Source organism: Anser anser (assembly GCF_964211835.1).
Source record: "Anser anser genome assembly, chromosome: 3".
Taxonomy (NCBI): domain Eukaryota; kingdom Metazoa; phylum Chordata; class Aves; order Anseriformes; family Anatidae; genus Anser; species Anser anser.
Window position 1 is genome coordinate 13718312 of NC_139722.1, and position 21221 is coordinate 13739532.

Here is a 21221-nt window from a genome sequence, read left to right on the forward strand (position 1 = left end):
AGAAATCATTGATATCACCACATGCACCTCCACATGTATAGGATTTAAACTGTCATTTAATTTGCTCTCCATTTAGGCTCATGTACTTCCTCAGCAATGGTAACAAACTTCTGAGTGCTGGGGCAGAGGAATGGATTCCATCTAGTACTGTTTTGTTTGCTTAGGAAAGGAGATCCTTCATAGCTATTTAGATTGCTTATCAAGATTCAGAACATTTGTATCTCTTTCCTTTTGAGTATAATGTACCTCAATAAATTATAGTATTATCTATATGGATGCGTGGCACAGTTTGTACTACATGAATGGCTACAGAAATGGCTAAAAAACAAACAGACAACCAAGCAAAAAACACAAAAAACACCCCACAACCTAAACAATCTGCTTCAGAAATTCTGCTTCAGAAATGTTTTAATAAGAGGGCGTGTACTGTTATCCAAGGGATGCCTCCTTGGAACAACTTTTTTTTTTTTTTAATAGAAAATTTTATTTATCATAACTGCCTTTTTATGGCGCAAATGAAAATTGGCTTTGAATATCCAATATCCTCTAATATTCCTTACTCCATATGGCAGCAGACTAAGTCTGAGGGGAAAAAAATAGAGTACAGTTATTCATTCACAGTCTTTGATTGTGTGTTTTAGTGAATAATATGGTACATACCAAACCTGGGATCCACCAATTATATAAGTAGTAACTCACAGCATGAAGAAAATACTGAATCATGATCTGAGTATGTCATTTTTCTCTATGGCTAACCGGGCAGGTCCCATTTCCTATCAGCAGCTTGTAAACTTCCAGTTCTTATACAAAAATGAAAAGTCACAAACTTCATACTAACCTGTGGTCTACTAAATGGATTGTACTGATACCACATAATGATGGGACAAGTGATCTTCCTGTTTGTGTCTTTCCCAGGACAAGTGCTGTTTTCAAGGTCCTGTTGAGGGATGATGCTGGGGTGAGCTTTCACACAAAGTTTCCTCAGCAACCTATGCTGAAATGTTCATTTAGTGGCACTTTGTCCTGGTTTCAGCTGGGATAGAGTTAATTTTCTTCCTAGTAGCTGGTATGGTTCTGTGTTTTGGTTTTAGGATATGAATTATGCTGATAACACACCTATGTTTTAGTTGCTGCAGAGCAGTGCTTACATTAAGTCAAGGACTTTTCAGCTTCTCATACCACCCTGCCAGCGAGGAGGTTGGGGGTGCACAAGGAGCTGGGAGGGGACAGAACCAGGACAGCTGATCCAAACTTACCAAAGGGATGTTCCATACTATATGATGTTGTGGTTTAACCTGGCAGGCAGTTCAGCACCACACAGCTGTTTGCTTAGTCCCCCACCCCCCCCAGTTGGATGGGGGAGAGAACTGGTCTAAAAAAAAGTAAGTTTGTGGGTTGAGACAAAGACAGTTTAATAGAACAGAAAATAATAACAATAATAACAATAATAACAATAACAAAACAACAATAAGAATAATAATAATAGTAATAATAATAATAATAATAATAATAATAATAATAAATATTATTATTAATAGGTACAAACAAGTGATGCACAATGCAATTGCTCACCACCCGTTGACTGATGCCTAGCAGTGGTCCCCCCATCCACTCCAGCCAACCACCCCATATAATTGTTCAGCATGACACCATACGGTATGGGATATCCCTTTGGGCAGTCTGGGCCAGCTGTCCTGGCTGTGTCCCCTCCCAGCTTCTCATGTAGCCCCAGCCTCCTCTCTGGCAGGGCAGCATGAGAAGCAGAACAGTCCTTGACTTAGTCTAACCACTGCCCTGCAACAGTTAAAATGTCAGCATGTTATCAACATTATCATAATCTTAAACCTAAAACACAGCACCATACCAGCTACTAGGAGGAAAATTAACTGTATCCTAGCTGAAACCAGGGCAGGTGTCATGCTAAACAATAAAAAAGGTGGATTTGGCTGAGTGGGGTGCTGTTTGGGGTCTGGTTGGGCATCTGTCAGCAGGTGGTGAGCAATTGCATTGTGTATAACCTGCTTTTTATTTTTTTGTCATTATTATCATTATCCTTTCTTTTTATGTCATATTAAACTATCTTCATCTCAATCCATGAGATTTTACTTTTTTTTTTTTTCTTTTTTTTTTTTCCCCCAATTCTCTCCTCTATCACACTGTGGTGATGGGGGAGTGAGTGAATGTCTGTGTGGTGCTTAGCTGCCTGCTGGGTTAAACCACAACACACTTGTTATGTTTCTGATTGCTAAATGACAGCTGAAGTACAGCTCAGCTTCTGAGGAAGCACAGATTGAGATGGCTGAAGTAGAAATCATCAGGTTAAAAAATTTGCTTGTAATGGAAAACGAAGACTTTTCCAGTCATAGAATTACATGGCTTAGGTTTGAAGGGACCTCTGGAGGCCATCTGATCCAACCCCCTGATCAAGCTGGTTGCCCAGGACCACATCCGGGCAGCTTTCGAAGATCTCCACGGGGGAGTCTCCACCACCCCTCTGGCAACCTGTTGCAGTGCCTCGTCACCTGCACAGTGTTTTCTGGTATTCAGACAGAACCTTGTTTGTTTCATTTTGTGCCCAGCCCTATCTGTGTGCATTTGTTTAGTATCCATGTCAGGTTTTCTGAGCTGAGAAAAAGTCAGACACTCAGTCCTTTCAGCTACACTTTTGAGAGGAGAATAAGGACTCATGATAATCTTGTGCATTGGGGTTATCTTCACTTTAAAATAACGTTTGCTAGATTAAGGTCTGTAGGAGTAAACATAAATGTAAGGAGATTAAAAAACATGACAGACCTCATAATACTATATACTGGAAAAATGTCAGTTTTTAAAATATATATAGGTTAAAACAATTAATCTTAATCATTCCCACCCACATTATCCTCTGCAGTACTGCTCAGGGACTGCAGTGCACATAGGCATATCTACACTCAGAATCCCACATGTCAATAACAGTCCTGATATTGATTCAAGGGCTGAGAAATCTAACCTCTGTATTGCTGTTGTTGCACTGTGATCAGTACCTGAGCTAGCTAAATTAAAGACAGCTAAGATGTAGCTAACTTCACTAGAGTCAGCCCTTTGGACTGTCCGACTAGCCTACCTTTAAAATACAAAGCTTTTACCTAGGAAAGGGACTGAAAATTGAAAAAAAATAATTAATACAGAGCAGTGACAGCTAGCACTGCTCCTACTACAACTGGCAAAAGGGTAGGAAGGTTTATGGTTTGTTTTATTGTTCTGATTCACTGTTTGATTTGGAAAAAGAGTTGAAAAATGTGTTATGCACTGTGATACTAGAATGCTGCTCCAAAACGCAAAGGACTCATCTTGACAGCATGATGCTCTGTTCATGCTCTGTTTAGGCTTAGCATTCAGCAAAGCGTCCATTTAAAAAGTCAGTACTGTGTGGCTGTGGTTTGCAAATGATGCTAATGTAGTTTGACTGCCTTACGTTGACTTGTTTGTCCTGGGTAAAATCTCTGGATACTTTTTTTGTGCCACATGGTGTGTTTGATGACAATGAAAATGATTCACACAGTACAAGTTCACAGACAGAGATTTTGGGGTGGGGAGAATAACTCCCTATTACATTTAATGACAGCTACTCATGAATAAGATGAAAAGATTATGAAAAAAAAATTATTTTCTTTCTCTCATCCAGTTCTTCAACTAGAAGATTTTCCTTTTGGCATAAAGTCTCCAGAGAAAAGACACAAGTAACAAACACTTATCAAAGACACTGAAAGACTTTTAAATTAATTAAGAAAATACATTAGAGAAATTTCCTCCCAGAGATATAAAAGGAGCAGCAAGCCAAAGCCTTATCCATGTTAAAAAGAAGTAGTCTTTCAAATGATCTAAATTATTTATGTTTTTTGAAGTGCCTAGCCTTTTTAACACTTTTTAATACCCAAAGGAGTACAAAAAAAGAAAAATCCATCAGAGGCAATTAGACATGGAGTCTCTACCTCCAATTCAAGAGGTGATTGTTTCCCAGTTCCCTGGTGTCTGCGAGTATATTCTGAGGAAATAGTCCTATTTGCCTGCCAGTTACACATCCTCTCATCATCCATGCTTGGATCTTACCAGAGGGGACAACAGAGCTATTTGTTACTGTGGTTAGACAAGAAGCTTGCCCCCTTCCAATAAATAAGGAATATAATTGTCTTGTGACAGATGCACCGAAATCCACAGTGCGTGTCAGAAACTGAAGCATAGCATAGCATATTTATGATGTTCGAGACTTCTTTCCTGACTCCCATAACAAGCTGCTTCTCTGTGGATGAAGCTGGAGAATATCCTCTTTAGATGCCTTGCTAAGCCATCTCTCAGTGACCTGGTCACTAGAAATTGGGAGGTATCTTAACATAACACAGAGAGCGCCAGTTCTGTATCACACTGCTCATTTTTCACAATTTTCAGTAGGAATGATGACACAGTCTGCTCTCTGCAGAGTTCTTTAAATGCTCCAATTCTAATTCTAATAAAAATCCCTTTACTATCTTATTTACACAACCCCCTATAGTTTTTATAAGCTAAAAAAAAAAAAAGCTTTGACAGCCATAGTTTTACAAAGTGTCCCCACCCATAGCTCATCCTCAGAAAATCATAATATATATATGGTACATAAATCATAATATATAAATGGTACGAACATTATAACAATACTTTATTGCTCTGTTGAGTAGTGTAACTTTTCCAAGATATTCCACTGTCAGCCATCTTTCACACAAATCCACCTGAATAAAAGCTGAAGCATTTGGTCGCTCATATTATTTTGCATTGTATTAACATCTACTGGACAAAGGAAGTCTTGAAGCTGTAGTGTCTGCAAGAAATAGTACAAATGCATCAGAAAATAATACATGAAATTTTATCTTAATTAAAGCAACTTTTTTCATATGCAGCCCAAGCTGAGGGAAAAAAAAATAAAAATGTTCAAGCAAATAAATACTTACATTTATATCAACTTCTGGAAAAAAGATACTAAAAGTGTCTGGATATTTAAATGTTATTGTCTTGTGTTTAAATTACCAGCCTCATTTATTTTATTTTTAGAAGATGTATAACTCAACTAATTCCTTTGTCTTGGACTTAAAGAAGGGTCCCTGTAGAAATGTTTTGAAATAATTCTGCATTGATTATGTAAATACTAGCAAATTGTCAGACAACTGTACGTTCCCATTGGTAATCTTGTATCAAAAAGTCCAGTAGCCAGTGGTACATGAATAACTTCAGAGGCAGTCCAGCACAATAGAAGCATGATTAGTTTATTCGATGTGAACAAAATAGTACTGGGTCAGCTTATTTTTAAATGCATGCATTTTTATTCTCTTGGAGAACTGTTAAGACTCATAAAAGACACACGCAGATATATTTTTGGCAGATATATCTGCCAAATCTTTGGTCCTTGTTTTCATTGTAGATGGATTAAAGCCCACGATATTGACCTTGCCTCTGGTCTTTAAAAGTCCTGGACATAATGCTACAACCTTGTGTTCAAAGTAGTTTTATTCTAATAGATGATTCATATTAAGTTCATAGACACTCGTAGAGCTTCTGCAAATTAGCAGTTGCACAGTCCAAAATTTTCATGATAATTCCATAAATTAGATTATAATTCCCTATTTCATATATAACTATTGCTAAATCACACAGGAAACTCAATTATCCTTTATTTGCATATAGCACAATTAATTTTCTTAAACAATAATTAATGGTTAATTATTGAACAATAGCATCTCTATTAAAAAAAGTAAAATTTTATACTGTTTAAGTTAGTATCCCAATCAATTACTTTATTGTAACTTCCAATCTAACTGCATATTTTCATAAATTATCCCTGAAATAATTTAGTCATGGTTTGATTCAATAATGAAATCATTATAATTTAATGAAGCTTTATGTTTCTAAATGCAGAATGATCTTCAGCTGATTGGGATGCTATATCATTTAATGTTATCCATATGGGTGACTGACAAGCTTTATATCATGTGTGGTTCTCCACTTTTTAACAGTAGTCTAAAATTTTAGGAATGCAGAAAGAAATGTGAATGCTGAAGAATTATGAAAATATATTATTCGGGAAAAAAAAAAGATGTAAATATTTAAATAAACACAAGATAAAATAATCTGGAGAGCTTCAGCCAGATGGCTGCAAGCATGTAGACAGCATAGCTATTTTGCTTTTCTTTGGAACAAGGAAATATTTATTCTAGAATCCCAGAATCTATTATCATGAGGGACTTAAAAAATTCAGATACTGTGTCCATAGAATAATGCCCTTAGGAATACTTTCTTAAGGATTAATAACCCCAAAGTTTATTATTTGCATGTTACAGTAGGAAGGAAAGCTTCTGGATATAAATAAAAATTATGTTTTACCATAGATTAATCGCAGCTACACTAATCAGGCCTTGGGAATACCAGTTCAGGCTTCTCAGTTGTTTAAGGTCTGATGAAAATAAAATTTAGAGGATAACTCGAGATATAGGAACTTCCTAAGTTTCCTGCAGTTTTTAGGACTGCAGACCTTTTGGAGAGAAACCATAGAATAATAAAAATATTTACAGGTCTGGGAGATGTGACCTGTTATAACTGTGTTACCCAAAGAATACAGCAGGAGTGAATAGTGATTATGGACTTCAAGTGCATAAAAGTTGGCTGCAGAGAGAAAATGAATGAAATGGTCTTCATAATTACAGAGAATAATACAAGAAATAATGAGATCATATTTCAAAAAGAGAGAATTGGAGATTAAAAAAAATGTTTCTAGTTGCAGGAATAGGTAAGCAATGAAACAGACTGCTGAGGCAGACTGTGGGATCTCCATCACTAGAAGATGTTATGAACAGCCTACGAAAACTTGTGTCAATGTTTAGCTTAGTATAGGTAGTCTTCCAGGGGAGAAGGGAGGGAACTGATGCCATGCTTCCTGTTTTAACTTGTGTGTGTGATATAATTCAGAAATATATTGAGAGGTCAGATGGTGTTCAGAGGATTATTGTCTGGCAGACCACAGCAGGAACAGGAAAGCAACATATCCCACATCAAACACCAATAGCAGCGTCCTTCTGTGAATATTTTTTCAAGAAGAGGAAAAGAGTGAAGAAGACTCAGATTCTTAAAATTCTCAAGGACTTTCTCAGAACACCCCTCTGTGTAGTAACCCTGTTCAAAGGCAGTGGTTTGCAGCTGTTGTGGTTTAACCTGGCCAGCAGCTAAGCACCACACAGCATTCACTCACCCTCCCCCCACCCCTCTCTGGGATGGGGGAGAGAATCAGGAAAATGAAGCCTATGGGTTGAGATAAAGACAGTTTATTAGGACAGAAAAGATAGGAAAATAATGATGATAATAGTACTACTAATAATAATGTGTACAAACAAGTGATGCACAATGTAATTGCTCACCACCTGCTGACCGATGCCCAGCCTATCCCTGGTACCCCCCACCCCCCCCAGCCACCCCTATATATTGTTCATCATGATGCCATATGCTATGGAATACCCCTTTGGCCAGTCTGGGTCAGCTGTCCTGGCTCTGTCCCCTCCCAGCTCCTGCTGCACCCCCAGCCTGCTCGCTGGCAGGACAGAGCGAGAAGCTGAAAAGTCTTTGGCTTAGTGTAAGCACTGCTCTGCAACAATTAAAACATCAGGGTGATATCATCATTATTCTCATCCTAAATCACAAACACAGCACCATACGAGCTACTAGGAGGAAACTTAACTCTATCCTAGCTGAAAACAGGACAGCAGCAATAGCTGATGGATGAATAGTTGATTAAGAGCAGCCCTGCAGAGAAGGACTTGGGGGTTCTGGTGAACAAAAAGGTTGTCATGAGCCAGCAGTGTGTGCTTGAAGCCCAGAAGACCAACTGCATCATGGGCTGCATCAACAGAGGAGTGGCCAGCAGGTGGAGGGAGGTGATTGTTGCCCTCTGCTCTGCCCTTGTGAGGCCCCACTTGGGGTGCTGCATGCAGGTCTGGGGCCCCCAGCACAAGAAGGATGTTGATCTGTTAGAGCAGGTCCAGAGGAGCGCCACAAAGATGATCACGGGTCTGGAGCACCTCTCCTGTGAAGAAAGGCTGAGACAGCTTGGGCTGTTCAGCCTAAAGAAGAGAAGACTCCAGGGTGACCTTTTCAATACTTAAAAGGGACTTATAAAATAGAGGAGAGCAACTCTTTGCTCAATCGGATATTGACAGGTTGAGGGGGAATGGTTTTGAACTAAAAGAGGGGAGCTTTAGATTAGATGTTAGGAGGAAATTCTTGACTCAGAGGGTGGTGAGGCACTGGAACAGGTTGCCCAGAGAGGTTGTGGATGCCCCATCCTTGGAGGTGTTCAAGGCCAGGTTGAATGAGGCCCTGAGAAAACTGATCTCATGGGTGGCAAGAACTAGATGATCTTTAAGGTCCCTTCCAACCCAAGCCATTCTGTGATTCTATGATTCATTCTATGATTCTGTGAAGAGGTTACACAGTTATAGGTCTATACAGCAGAAAAAGATAGAGTTCCTGGTCTCTTCTACAGTTGCTTTGTATATGCTCCAGTAACGTGATGAAATTTTGCAGGCTAGATCCACAGATCCTCAGATCTGCTCCTTCATGAAAGTATTTATGAGCCTTTTATTATGCCTTGAAAATCAGATGTCTCAATTGCTATGCTACATGCACCTTTCAACCCACCTGTATGAGCTTGTATAACTAGTGAGTGTCTCCACTGACAGGAAATTTATGTCTCTGACCAACTGCTAATTGGTTGTTGATTTTTTAACCACCAGTTTAACAGTGATATTTGCTCTTTACTGCAAGGTAGGAACAATATTCTGAGTCCTTTTGTTGTAACTTGATAAAGTTTTTGATTCTATAATTAGTAATAAGCATATGCCACCTTGTGTGGGAAGAAATTAATAGCTAGTTCCTCTTCTATGGTATATTTCTGGAGAGCAGCAATGGCTCTATTGAATAGAGAAATAATTTTATTATAAACATCTCTAAGAGATATGGAAAGAAATTTTCATGCTTTCTGGAAAGAAAAAGACTGCAGTGGTAATCTGTGTGCAACCAAGTAGGGTGCTACATGCATGGCACTTCATAAGTTTTGCTGCTTCATTTAGGAATGTTCATCTTGTCATATTTCTTTTTGAGCTCTGTTTGTCTGCTGGACAAAAGAATTTCAGCCATCAATCAATATCCTGAAGTAGAAAAGAGGTATGAAAAAGAAGAGACCAAAATGTTGGAGGCATGATAACCTAGGATTCCAGTCAAAATTCATTATATTGGCTGCAGAATAGAAATGAAGCCCAGTTGCTTCTCTCTACTATTCAGGTAAACTATGACATCATAGTTAATGTTTATTAGTCACATACAGAGTAGTGCAAAGTGTGTACAAAAGTTTCTGATGATGGACCATTCCTGCATGCATAGGAAAATTGAAGTATTTTAGCATGTGAGAAACACTCTAATGGTGTACTCAGAGCTTTGGTTAAAAAAATACTTTTTGGTGCTTTGTCAAAAAATGTGAAATTTTCCATGGGAACTCACCAGTTTCATTGAAACTTTCTCCAGGGAACTGCACCACTCAGTTCCAGTGTGAAGTCTGAGAAAACACAACAGAGAAATAGGCAGCCTTGACCTGACAACTCTTGTATGAGATTTACTGTTCCAGCCTGGATGACAGAGATAAGGGAATTGGATATATGCCTTCCAGCTTCCTCAGCCACTGAGTTATTTATCCACCTGGAAAGAGTTTTGTTGTTGTTTTGTTTTGTTTTGTTTTCCCTGTATCTTTTTTTTTTTTTAAATATGTCTCTTAGTTATTTGTCCCAGCTGCATAGCGATGCAGTGTGAGTGTTTGCATGTATCAAGTTTCTGTAAGTTATAACAGAATCAGGATGTGTTACTAGTCACCATGAGCATACATATTCAAATATGCGTGATTGCAGGTACATACTCTTGAGCAAACTGAATCGCTTTCCACAGTTTGAAACAGATGAATTTATTTTTCTGTTTTTGTTTTTGTTTTGTTTGTTTTTTAAATTATTCTCAGGATTTGTAGAGAAAGTTATAATACAAGACCTTTGGGAAAATGATAATTACAGCGTTAAAAGCTAAATTAATAGATTTTGACATCTTTTTATTCTCAGGGTGAGTATCTTTCTAGAGGCTTGTTCATTGGCTGTATTTACTGGGGTCAAAGCATTTTTCTTTTCTTTGGTACAGATTGTTTTGCATTTACTTCCTGAAGCAATAAGTAGTTATCAGACACTATGTGCCATTTCCTCTGACTTTTGACACACTTCCTTTTCAGAAAACTGAAAAAAAATAATAATCAAAGTTCTACTTTGTTTATCCTGGATTTCCCAGTCTGATGAAATATGTTGTTACACTACATGATCTGAACAAGATTTTACAAATGATCAAAATGTGACTTTTATTGGAAAATCATGTCTTATAAATTGAGATTCTTTGTACATATATCTTAGTGTTCTTAACTGATAATACCTCTGGAGGCACCTTAAAGACAGAAATAGCTAGTGCATCATTTTGGATCTTAAATTCCATCCATGACTGAGCAGAGCCCAGAAGCATTTATTGCAGAGTGCTTGACTTCCCCAGGAAGCTAATGATGGGGATAGGATGCCTGAACACAAGTAGATACTACAGTCAGAAAGTGAGTGAGTTGCAAAACCAAAATGAGAACCCAACATTTTAAAATTGCAGGTTGTAGGAAATGATTACTGTGAAGCATTGAGTCAGACATGGCATGGTACATACAGAATGAATCTGGGATGCTCCCTGTTCAGTGTCCAGGCATGTTAATTTGCTTATTCTCCATATACAGAGGAGGAAGGGTTGTGATTTCAGGAGTTTTCAAAGACACAACTCCCTTCAATGACAATGCATGGGCAACAAACATAACTGAGTGTGTAATTTAAGTGATTTTTAATCAGGTTCAGAAGAAATCTGGGAGAGTTCAGAGAAATTTGCATGTTTCCCTTGCTATTAGATATCAGCAACTGGCCAATTAAAAAAAAAAAAAAAGAAAGAAAAAGATGAATATTTTACCAACATCTTACCACCACTCTTACCCCACTGCTCTACCACTACCTAAGTCTTTGGTGCTTGCAACTTTTGAGCCACTTATTGATATGAACTCAGTATGAACTTCATTCACCAGCTTTCTGAAGTTTTAGATTGAGTCAGTGTAACATTTTTTCTTCAAGCCAGTAAGTAAGTACAGTTTAAACAGTGCTTAAATGCCAATGATGAGAATAACTCAATGGTCTTTTTGTGCCAAATAGTAATTTTTGATAGAGATTTGTGAGTCCTTCACTGTGACTTTGCTTCAGTAAAGAGGAAAGAACTGGAAATGACAGTTAGCTGAACACAGGGTGAAGAAAGTACCAGAGCCATAAAAGCTTTTGCATACCTAAAAGAAGATTCAGTCATCTAAGTTCAGCATGCCCTTCATGTTCAGCCAGCCTTATGCGGAAAAAGACTATTTCAGAAATTTACTTTTTTTACCCTACTGATTTCAAAATATTCCTCTAATCATACCTAGAGCTGTGCTTTCACTTGCCCCACCACTTACAGCTTAGTTTCCTGTAGTTCTCTGCTATTTGATTTTTCCTGTGCATAATTAGATAACCACTTTTACATTTCAGCCTTAGCCGCAGGGAGGATGGAGAAAGATAATTTGGATTTCTCTCTCTCTTTCTCTCTCTTTTTTTTTTTTTTTTTGGATCAGTTGCCCATTTTCAGGCAGTTGTTATCACTGAGGCCTGCAGACATCTCTCAGGTTTGACTAAAATTAGCCAGTAAGTTCAAAAATTGCAATGGGTGGCTAGGAAAAAGCCTGACAGAGCAGAAGACAGATAGGCAGACAGACCACCATACCTGCAGATGGACATGGCAGCCACACAGTCCTTGTCAGCAGCCAACAAGAGGAATGAGTAATAACCAAGGAGGTTCAGTCTGATTTAATTGAATTAAACAGATTAATGACAGCTTCACAGTCTCTGTCCAGACAAATGAAAGTCATAGCTATGGTTACAGTCAGGGCTTTGTTTTTGCTGCTGTTTTATAGTTTTTGCTTTGTTTTATTTTGTTTTTCCTTTGGAAATGAGCAATAGGAATTACTAATTGCCCAGTTAACCATTTAATTGCCATGAAATGTACTAATAAGGTGCCCGTGACAAATAAATAAATAAATATATCTGAAAGAAAGAAGTTTGTAGGATCAGGCTGTTTCTGTTCACATTAGTGTGTTCTTAGATACTGCAGGAGAAATTCTAACAAAAAAAGATGACCAACATCTTCAAATATTAAATAACTAGCTTCTGGGAGGTGAATTACAGTAGAATAAAGGTATATACTTGGGTATATACATAATGAAAAACTTTGACAAATATCCTCACTGTGTGGTATTGACAAACATTCATTGCTCTGAACTATAATAAAAGGTTACACGCTTTTGTTTGCATTGTATTATAATGTTAATGAAATAACAATGATCTTTTTGCAGAATTCTAGTTCAGTTATGTATATATATATTTTCTATTTTCTCCCTCAGGAAATAACCAAAACCAATCCTAGAATGTAAGTTAGGCCCTAGTTATCAATTCATCATTCTCTTTTCAATCATTCTCAACAGCAATTAAGCGGAATTAACATCCTTGAAAATTAAGTTGTTTTCCAGCAGTCTCAACAGAAGCTATATACAAAAATGACAAATTGAGAAAATGCGACCCATGAGAAAGCAATGAAGGACTTGGACTTGCTTAGTCTAGGACAGAGAAAGATAAGTATTTTACATAAAAAGCTGTACACTTTGTCTGGTGCACAGTAATGAAGAAAGTTTAATTAGCCTCAGAGAAGATTCAATATGAATTCTTTAAAAAGCTTTCTAATTGCACAGGTAGTGAAACACTACAACAGAACAAGGGACACTACAGTTCCCTTACTGGAAATGCTTCCTACTAGATGACCACCAGTCTGTCTAGATGAAGAAATGATCTAACTATATTCAGTCCTGATTCAATGAAGATAACTGTGGTATATAATCTCCTGCAGATCCTCCTAGGTCTTCGTTTTTATATTGTTGCACCTGATTCTTTATTCTCTATGACTGTTCACTCTCTTTGAACTTCAGAATATATTTTTTAATCTTATTTCAAAAATAGTGTGTGTGGAGGGAGACATTCTTTTCCTTGGAAAGTTTTAGTTGTATGGAAATCATTCTCCTCACTCTACTTGACTCTCTATTGTTTAATTTGACAGTTTAATTGCAATGTTAGCAGAACAAAATTGGTAATCAGAAACTTAACTTTACTTTTCAAGCTGTTCTTCCATAGTTGCAGAATTAACAAGGAGAACAGACCTACCTCACCTCCCTCCCTGGACCATTGGAGAACTGGAACTGGAGATGCAAGAAAAATAGAGCACTGCAGCAAGAAGAAAAAATCTTTCCAAGTTTACAAGTATTCCCAATCTTTCCCTGCTCTACTGCTTCTCAAGAAATCCTACTGAGTTAGAATAGTCTTGTGATATGCTCGGAAGTGAGATTTGGGGATATCTAACAATCAACATTTCCCACAGATTGTGATAGAAAATGTTAAAATGATATCAAGAACAATAGCAAAGCCACAAACCTTTGCCGAAAAGCAGGTGGCCTCACTTCTTAAGATTTGAAATTTATTTGGCCTGGAGCCATTTAAGATGTTGAATCCCCTCAGCAGTTTCAAGTTATGACAAGTGAGATTGATGCATTTTCCTGTGCACACTCCTGTGGCTAAACTTAAAATGGGAAAATTATGGTAGCTTTATGTTAACAATAAAGTAAATGCGCTTACTGGATTAGGGCGAATTTAATGAGTGTACTCATTTGTAACACTTTTTATAATTTCAGAGCACTGCAAGGGTCTTTAGAATACCAGATATCCAATGGCCTGTAGAGTGTTGTTATTATTTTGAAAGATCTTATATCACACACCACTGTTTCTTAAATTATTTTCTCTATGTCCCTATCCCCTTTCTTTTAAGGCCTCTGCTTTAAAAAAAAATAAAAAAGTTTCTGCTCTCTCTTTATCTTTATATGGGTATAAATTTAGACTGCCACTGGAAACATTGTTTAAAAGCTTGATCTGATGAATTTTGTAAGGGAATCAGTTTGCTTGTGGGAGTTGCTGCTGCATCTATAAATGGAAGATGTCTGTTACCTCTCCAAAGAAATTCAGCATCTCATGGCATAGGTCTTTGTACTCGTACAAAACCAGACTTATTGAGAATATATATATATATTTTTTTTTTCAGATGAAAAATATGGTGTGTATTTGACATATTATTAAAGCCACAATTTAATATGGATTATATGGATTTGCGCAGCTGGGACAGCCGTGATATTATGACCTTCAAGAAACTGATTTATGCTACTGGTAGTGAGTATATTTTATTTCTGTTAAACTGAAACTATATCACAGATTATTACCCACTGTGAAGTATTTCCTAGTGAGTGACTATCTATGAGTTCTAACTTCTGATATCTATTCAGCAGACCCAGTGGTTATAAGATAAATATTTTCAGATGGTAAAATCAGCAGTCTTTACATTTAAGCTCTAGAAGTTATATTTTTTTTCCCTGTATTTTCTCCTTTTTATAATTCTTCAATAAGATCTAGATATGTGTTAGTAAACCTTTTATTATATATATATATATATATTTTTTTTTTCTGGGGAGTGGAAAGTCCTAATACAGCACAAATACGTAGCTAAAGCTGAAAAAGCTATTGACATTTACTTTTTTGTTTTTGTTTGGACTGATAAATCATGCACTCTCAACTTTGTTTACTCATTCCATTTATAGATGAAATAAAATATGAGATAGAGAACTTTTAGCTGGCTTCCTACATGAACAGAATTGAAAATTGTAAATCTGAATTGCTGAATCCCTATTCTTAGTGGTCTGTTAGCTATAAAAATCCTTTAGGTTTTCAGGCTTTGTAGTTCCTCTGAAGGCCTTGTGATTAAGAAATAACACACTTGATTATTAACTGTTGCTTGCTTGATATGGAAATCACTGTGATCGTTGGCACTAAATGATGTCTTTTTTTTCACGGAAGCAATTTTCAGTATAGAACAGCAGTGTATGAGAAACCAGAACAAAAGCGTATTTGCACTTGAGCGAAACTTTCCAAATGCAATATTTAAATAGTTGAATGTGTTCATTATCCTCTCTTTGAGTGCCATCTGTTCTTAACAGTTAATGTTGTGAATATTTCACGTTACATGATCACCAAGGATTTGGATAATCATCTCACCAATCTCGACATCTAAACCTTAGAATTTATTCTAACACACCTGCTACATTTAACACACCTTTCTAGTCTGTGGAAGGAGATGAACGTGGTTCAACACTGTGGAGGAATACAGACAAAACAGATTTATAAGCATTGTAGCATAGATACTTAATATATGTTGGATGAAGTGGCCTTTGGAAGTGTCTGACTTTATCATAGATGATGACTTGAGACAGAAGGGGTAACTCCCAGGTTAGATTAATCTGATTTAGGTTGCTAAATATTGTTTTATATATTCTATATATTTATATAGGACATATGATTATATGTTACATGTTAATTATAGGTATTCTGTCTCTTTTATACATTCTTTAAAGTGGCTTTTGTATATAAACTCTTCTCCAAGTATTGACTTTTTAATATTTAAAGTCAATTACTTTTGGTTGTGTAATTTCATTTGCTTTCTTCTGTTGTCCCTGCCTTCAAATTAGACAGGTTTTTCAAAGGCCTTGTGTAAGCAAACAATCTCCAACTCCTTTTCTAGACTGAATAAGATTTATTAGGCAGAGAGAAAGACAGAGCTATTAACTTGTCTTTCCCTCTTTCCTCCAAACTCTGAGTCAATTGGGAGTCAAACACTCTTCAGCAAATAATTTAGAACTATATTATGCTTTCTCACGAAAGTCAGGCAAGGATAAGTAAAATGACATTCCAAATAAATTGAAAAATATCTCCATGTGTAATCAAAAGGAGAGCTTTTAAGTGGCGAGATAAAGAAAGTGGAATGTTGGTTTGCAATTGAGAGGATTCTTGGAGATTAGCTCCACTGCACATCAGAAATGTGCTAAATATGACACCTCTACAGATTCCTATTATTATTTCTAATACCAGTAGATTTTACCTCCAAATCATATTTCAACACAATATGATCTGATTTTATTTCAGTCATATTGGTCTCACTTTGTCAATATGCCAATATAAATGCACAGATGTAAAGCATATTAGGTATCTAGGCTAGAACGTTTCACTTAGTCCAAAATTAATCAATTTAAAATACTTTATATTACATGTAGCAGAACTCCTTACTGCCTAAGTTCAGATAATATTAATGGCATATTAGGCTAAAGAAAAGTATCTAAACTTGTCAACTCAGCAAAGATGTCTTCAAAAGCACTTGAATAAGGTCTTGTAACAGAAAATTCTACTCCAAGGTGCATTTACTTCATAGGTTTTGCTGCTTCCTTCAGGAACATGAATCTTTTTCAGCTTTGTTTATTTTTGCTGGATAAGAGAACTTCAGCCATCAAGCTTATCAACAGATGGTTTAGTTGCTGAATGAAACACTAAGCACTGCAGCAATCATCCCAAAAACATTACAAGAGGGAAAAAAAAGGATCAAGGTAAGGGTCTCAACTTAATAACTCTGTTTGGAGAGGTACCAACAGAGAATAACATTTTTTTTTTTTTTTATCAGAGATGGTAGATGGCTCTTCTCTTGACAGAAAAAGGGAGGACCCAGGGAGCCATTATTTTGGAAATTCCAACCAAACAGGATCACCAACAGCTAGCTGCTCTTCATAGCTCTCTTGCTAGGTGCTAGGATACATTTCCATCCCATGCCTGTCATAGGCACTGCACTCCCTGAGCTGGCATGGGATAGTGTCCAGTTGATTCAGAAGCATTTGAGATTGACTGCTGATCAACCCCTTATTTTTAACCCATAGTACTACCAGCTCTTGTCTGACTCAACCTTAGGCAGGGTTGGGTCAACATTAGTGTTTAAACCTTGTGGCTTTGGATCTGACCATCTGCTCCAGTCAGCATAGCTGTGAGTCGATGGACTGCCAGGGGTCTGCATTACACCATACAAATCCTTTATGTAAATAAAGGGAACATTACATTTTATAAGTTGTTTACCTTATATCCTTTCTTATTCTTTCCTCACTAATTACAGCAATTCCTAGCAAAAATGATCTTTTACTTTAGTATTCCTTGCCTTGCCTTGCTTTGCCTTCATATTGACTTTTTGCTCAGGTAAGGCACTTATGTTTTAGATGCTTAAATTAGTTACTTTAGAACACAGTCTGTATTGTTATATCAAAATATATAGGGAATAATAGGAAAATATATAATTTCCTATTTTCTAAACATAAACATTTATTTCTTTATATAAGAAAAAATATTAAAGAAGCTTTGATGGGAGATGGGATGTTTCCTTTTTTTTTTCTTTTTTTTTTTTTTTCTCCCCTGTGGGAACATTCCAGGGTTGAAGTGAGGCATTGTGGAATTTCAATTATTTTTAAGTAGTAGTTTTGAATCAAGATGTCCGACTCTGCTTATTGTTGTATCTGTATATACTTAAAACAGCCAATTTCAAAAGACAGTTGCTGTTTCAGTCTCCAGGTTTTAAATATTTCATTCTAATTTCTTTTCTGGCAAGTGAAATGGAATCCCAAAGAATGACTGTCCCTTGGTCAAGAAAATTTCTTAGGTTTCCTTTTTCTTAGCTATTGTTAAAAGCTTCTGCACTGTACAGAGAGTAACAAATACAGATGCCCTGGATTTGGTTTCTAACTTTAATTTGGTACGCTTTTGAAAGCCAGTAGTCTGACCTGAATAACACAGGTCTTCGAATTTAACAAGCAAGTTAGGTATTATGTCCGTTGCTGCTTCTGGGCCTGTTATTTTTATGATTTTATCAGTAGAGATGACTTTTTTTTTTTTTCGAGGGTAATAGATACCGGATATATAAAAAAAAATCTGTAATAGCCCTAAGTCTTATTTAAAACATACATACAACAACAAAACTCACAAAAAAAAACCACAAACAAATAATCAAAACACTAGGCAATGAAGTGAAGAAGTGCTGTCTTTAAGTCTCTTTTTGCTGTAGATAACAATAAAAAACAGAATTAGAAATAAATTGTCAGTTGAAGAGAATACAGTTTTCCAATACCAGCATTTATATCTACCTGGCCTTTCAGACTAAATTTAGCTTGTTTATTCCCAGGGTAGATTACATGCACCTTATTTTAAATGAACCCATTGAGATGAAGGATATTACATTTTAATATCACAATAGATCCAAAAACTAAATGCTTGTGAAAGAAAAGGCAATTCATCGTCAGTGAGAGTGGTACTCTCTGTTGTCTGCCCTCTTCCATCAATCATAAGGAAACAAATGATATGTTTTTTTTTTTTTTTTTGATTCTATCATGTCTGTATTCATATGTAGTTATGCAACTTAGAAATGGCTCTCCTTCACATATCTGAGATGTGGAAAGCATAAGTCTTTGCTGGGAATTACATATCATTACCTCCTCTGACAATCCTCAGGGATTCCTAACTATGATAAATTTTGAAACTCAAATATTTTACTGTTGGTGAGAGGAAAAAAAGGTAGAAGGTATGAGAATTGAATTTGAACTTTGATTATACCTGGCTAATTAGAAGTGGAATTGAGTTTTCAAAATCACACAGAGCTCAGATTTTTAAAGGTGTTTTAGCTATCTATTCTTGGCACTGTATTATCCAATTGATGTGGAGAGCTAACTGTTTTAGCATACATTTTAATACACAAGGATATTGAGTGCAACATTGTGTGATTTCAGGGTATGTGATAACTGCTTGGCACTGAATGATATCTCTACATATATCCTTCAGGACTTTGAAACAGACATTTTTTTGCAAGAGACCCACTTATCGGTGGCTAGTTCAGACTGAAGTACTGTTTTTTGATGGATTTCTACCAGCTTGCTGCAGTAGAGAATTGTGACCAATATATTCTTTCTAAACATACCAGCAAATTAAACCTCTCCCTGTAATTATTTTCTTTGTTCTCCTATGTTGATTTCTGCTTCTGACCTGTTAGAAACGAATAATAATCCATTCATATAGTCAATATCTACAAGAAAACTGGCAGTAAAATGATCATTTAAATATAATCATAGAACCATAGAATATCTTGAGCTGTAAGGGACCCACAAGGATCATCAAGTCCAACTGCTGGGTCCCCAAAGGACCACCCAAAAAATCTGACTGTGCCTGAGAGCATTGTCCAAATGCCTCATGAATATTATAATATATAATATAATATAATGTAATATAATATATATAATAAAGGTTTTATTTGGAAGGTTCTATATATTTCAACTTCTCTATTACACACAGAAGTGCGTTCATGGAGGCACCTTATCTTATATACATATTTAGGAATTGCAGACCAACTAATGGTCGTCTGCATGGATACTCACCTGGTTTTGTTTGAGACCTACTGTACCAGGCCTGTTTGTTGGGTTTACATGGCAAGGTTTCATTAGCAGAGGGTTGCAGGTGTAGCCTCTTTGAGAAGTGTAGAGAAGCTGCTAGTTTCAGCTGGCAGAGACCCGCCACTGCCCTGAGCCAAGCTAATAAGCGATGTTTTTTGTGCCTCTGGGAAAGCAGTTTTAAGAAATGGAAAAAACAAACAAACAAAAAAAAACTGCTGCAAAACAGCAGCCAGGAGAGTGAGGACTGAGAAGCAGCCGTGCAGCCCCCAAAGTCAGTGCAGCAGGAGGGCAGGAGGTGCTCCAGGCATGCAGCAGAAGTTCCCCTGTGCCTGTGGAGAGGCCCCTGGTGGAGCAGGCTGTCCCCCTGCAGCCCATGGGTCCCACACGGAGCAGATCTCCACGCTGCAGCCCGTGGAGGAGCCCCCGGTGGAGCAGGTGGATGTGGCCTGGAGGAGGCTGCGGCCCATGGAGAGCCCCCGCAGGAGCAGGCCCCGGGCCGGAGCTGCAGCCCGTGGAGAGGAGCCCACGCAGGAGCAGGGGGTCTGGGGGGAGCTGCCGCCCGTGGGGGACCCGTGCTGGAGCAGGTTGCTCCTGGGGGATGGACCCCGTGGTACGGAGCCGTGTGGGAGCAGTTCTTGAAGAGCTGCTGCCTGTGGGCAGCCCCCGCAGGCTCAGTTCGGGAAGGACGGCATCCCGTGGGAGGGACCCCACGTGGAGCAGGGGCAGAGAGTGACCGTGAAGGCGCGGTGGCGATGAAGTGTTAAGGACTGAATGCAACCCCATTCCCTGTTCCCCTGTGCTGCTCACAGGGCAGAGGTAGAAGAGGGTGGATGGGGGGAAGGTGTTTTAGTTTGTTTTGAGTTTCTCACTGCTCTAGCTTGTTAGCAGTAGGTAATAAATTACATTAACCTTCCTATGGTGAGTCTGTGTTTCCTGTGATAATTGTTGAGTGATCTCCGTGTCCTTATCTCAACACTTGAGCCCTTTTCATTGTGTTTTCTCCCCCTTTCCCTTTGAGGAAGGAGAGCGAGAGAGCGGTTGTGGTGAAACTCAGCTGCACAGCTGATTTAAACCACCACAAGGTCAGGATGGCAAGAATGACATTTGACTTACTGGCCTTGCCAGTGAAATCCTCCCCCCCTCCCGCCCCCCACCCCATTTTATTTATTTATTTATTTATTTTGACACTGATTCTATTTTCTAAGTCATTGTGAAAGCTGACTTTTCATAAATGTAGTTTAGCCCAGTAGGCAACTGTGCATGAGATGTTTGCTCACTACCTTTGCCCAAGGGATGGGGGAGAGAATTGGGGAAAAGAAAAAAAAAAGAAAAGTGAAACTCATGGGTTGAGAGAAGAGCAATTTGATAGGGAAGAAAAGGGAGAAAAATTAAAAGAATACAAAAAACAATTTTTGCACAACTCAATTGCTCACCACTAGCTGAATGATGCCCAGCTAGTCCCTGAACAACAGCAGTCAGCTCCTCCAGTTTTATAGCTGAGTATGATGCCATATGGTATGGGATAGCACTTTGGCCAGTTTGGGTCAGCTGTCCTGGTTATGTCCCCTCCCAGCTTCTTGTGCAACCCCAGCCTTCTTGCTGGCAGGATGATATGAGAAGCTGAAAAGTCCTTGACTTAGCATAACCACTG

The 21221-nt window shown here is 37.7% G+C and overlaps 1 long non-coding RNA gene across 1 annotated transcript in view; it reads right to left on the minus strand.

Annotated features, from left to right (window-relative positions):
* Positions 1 to 3296: 3296 nt before the first annotated feature.
* LOC310896227 overlaps positions 3297 to 21221 on the minus strand; it is an 85371-nt gene continuing 67446 nt past the window's right edge. Inside the window, exon 3 of the long non-coding RNA XR_014581294.1 lies at positions 3297 to 4831. This is a non-coding gene — a long non-coding RNA (uncharacterized lncRNA). The remainder of the gene's footprint in view (positions 4832 to 21221) is intronic.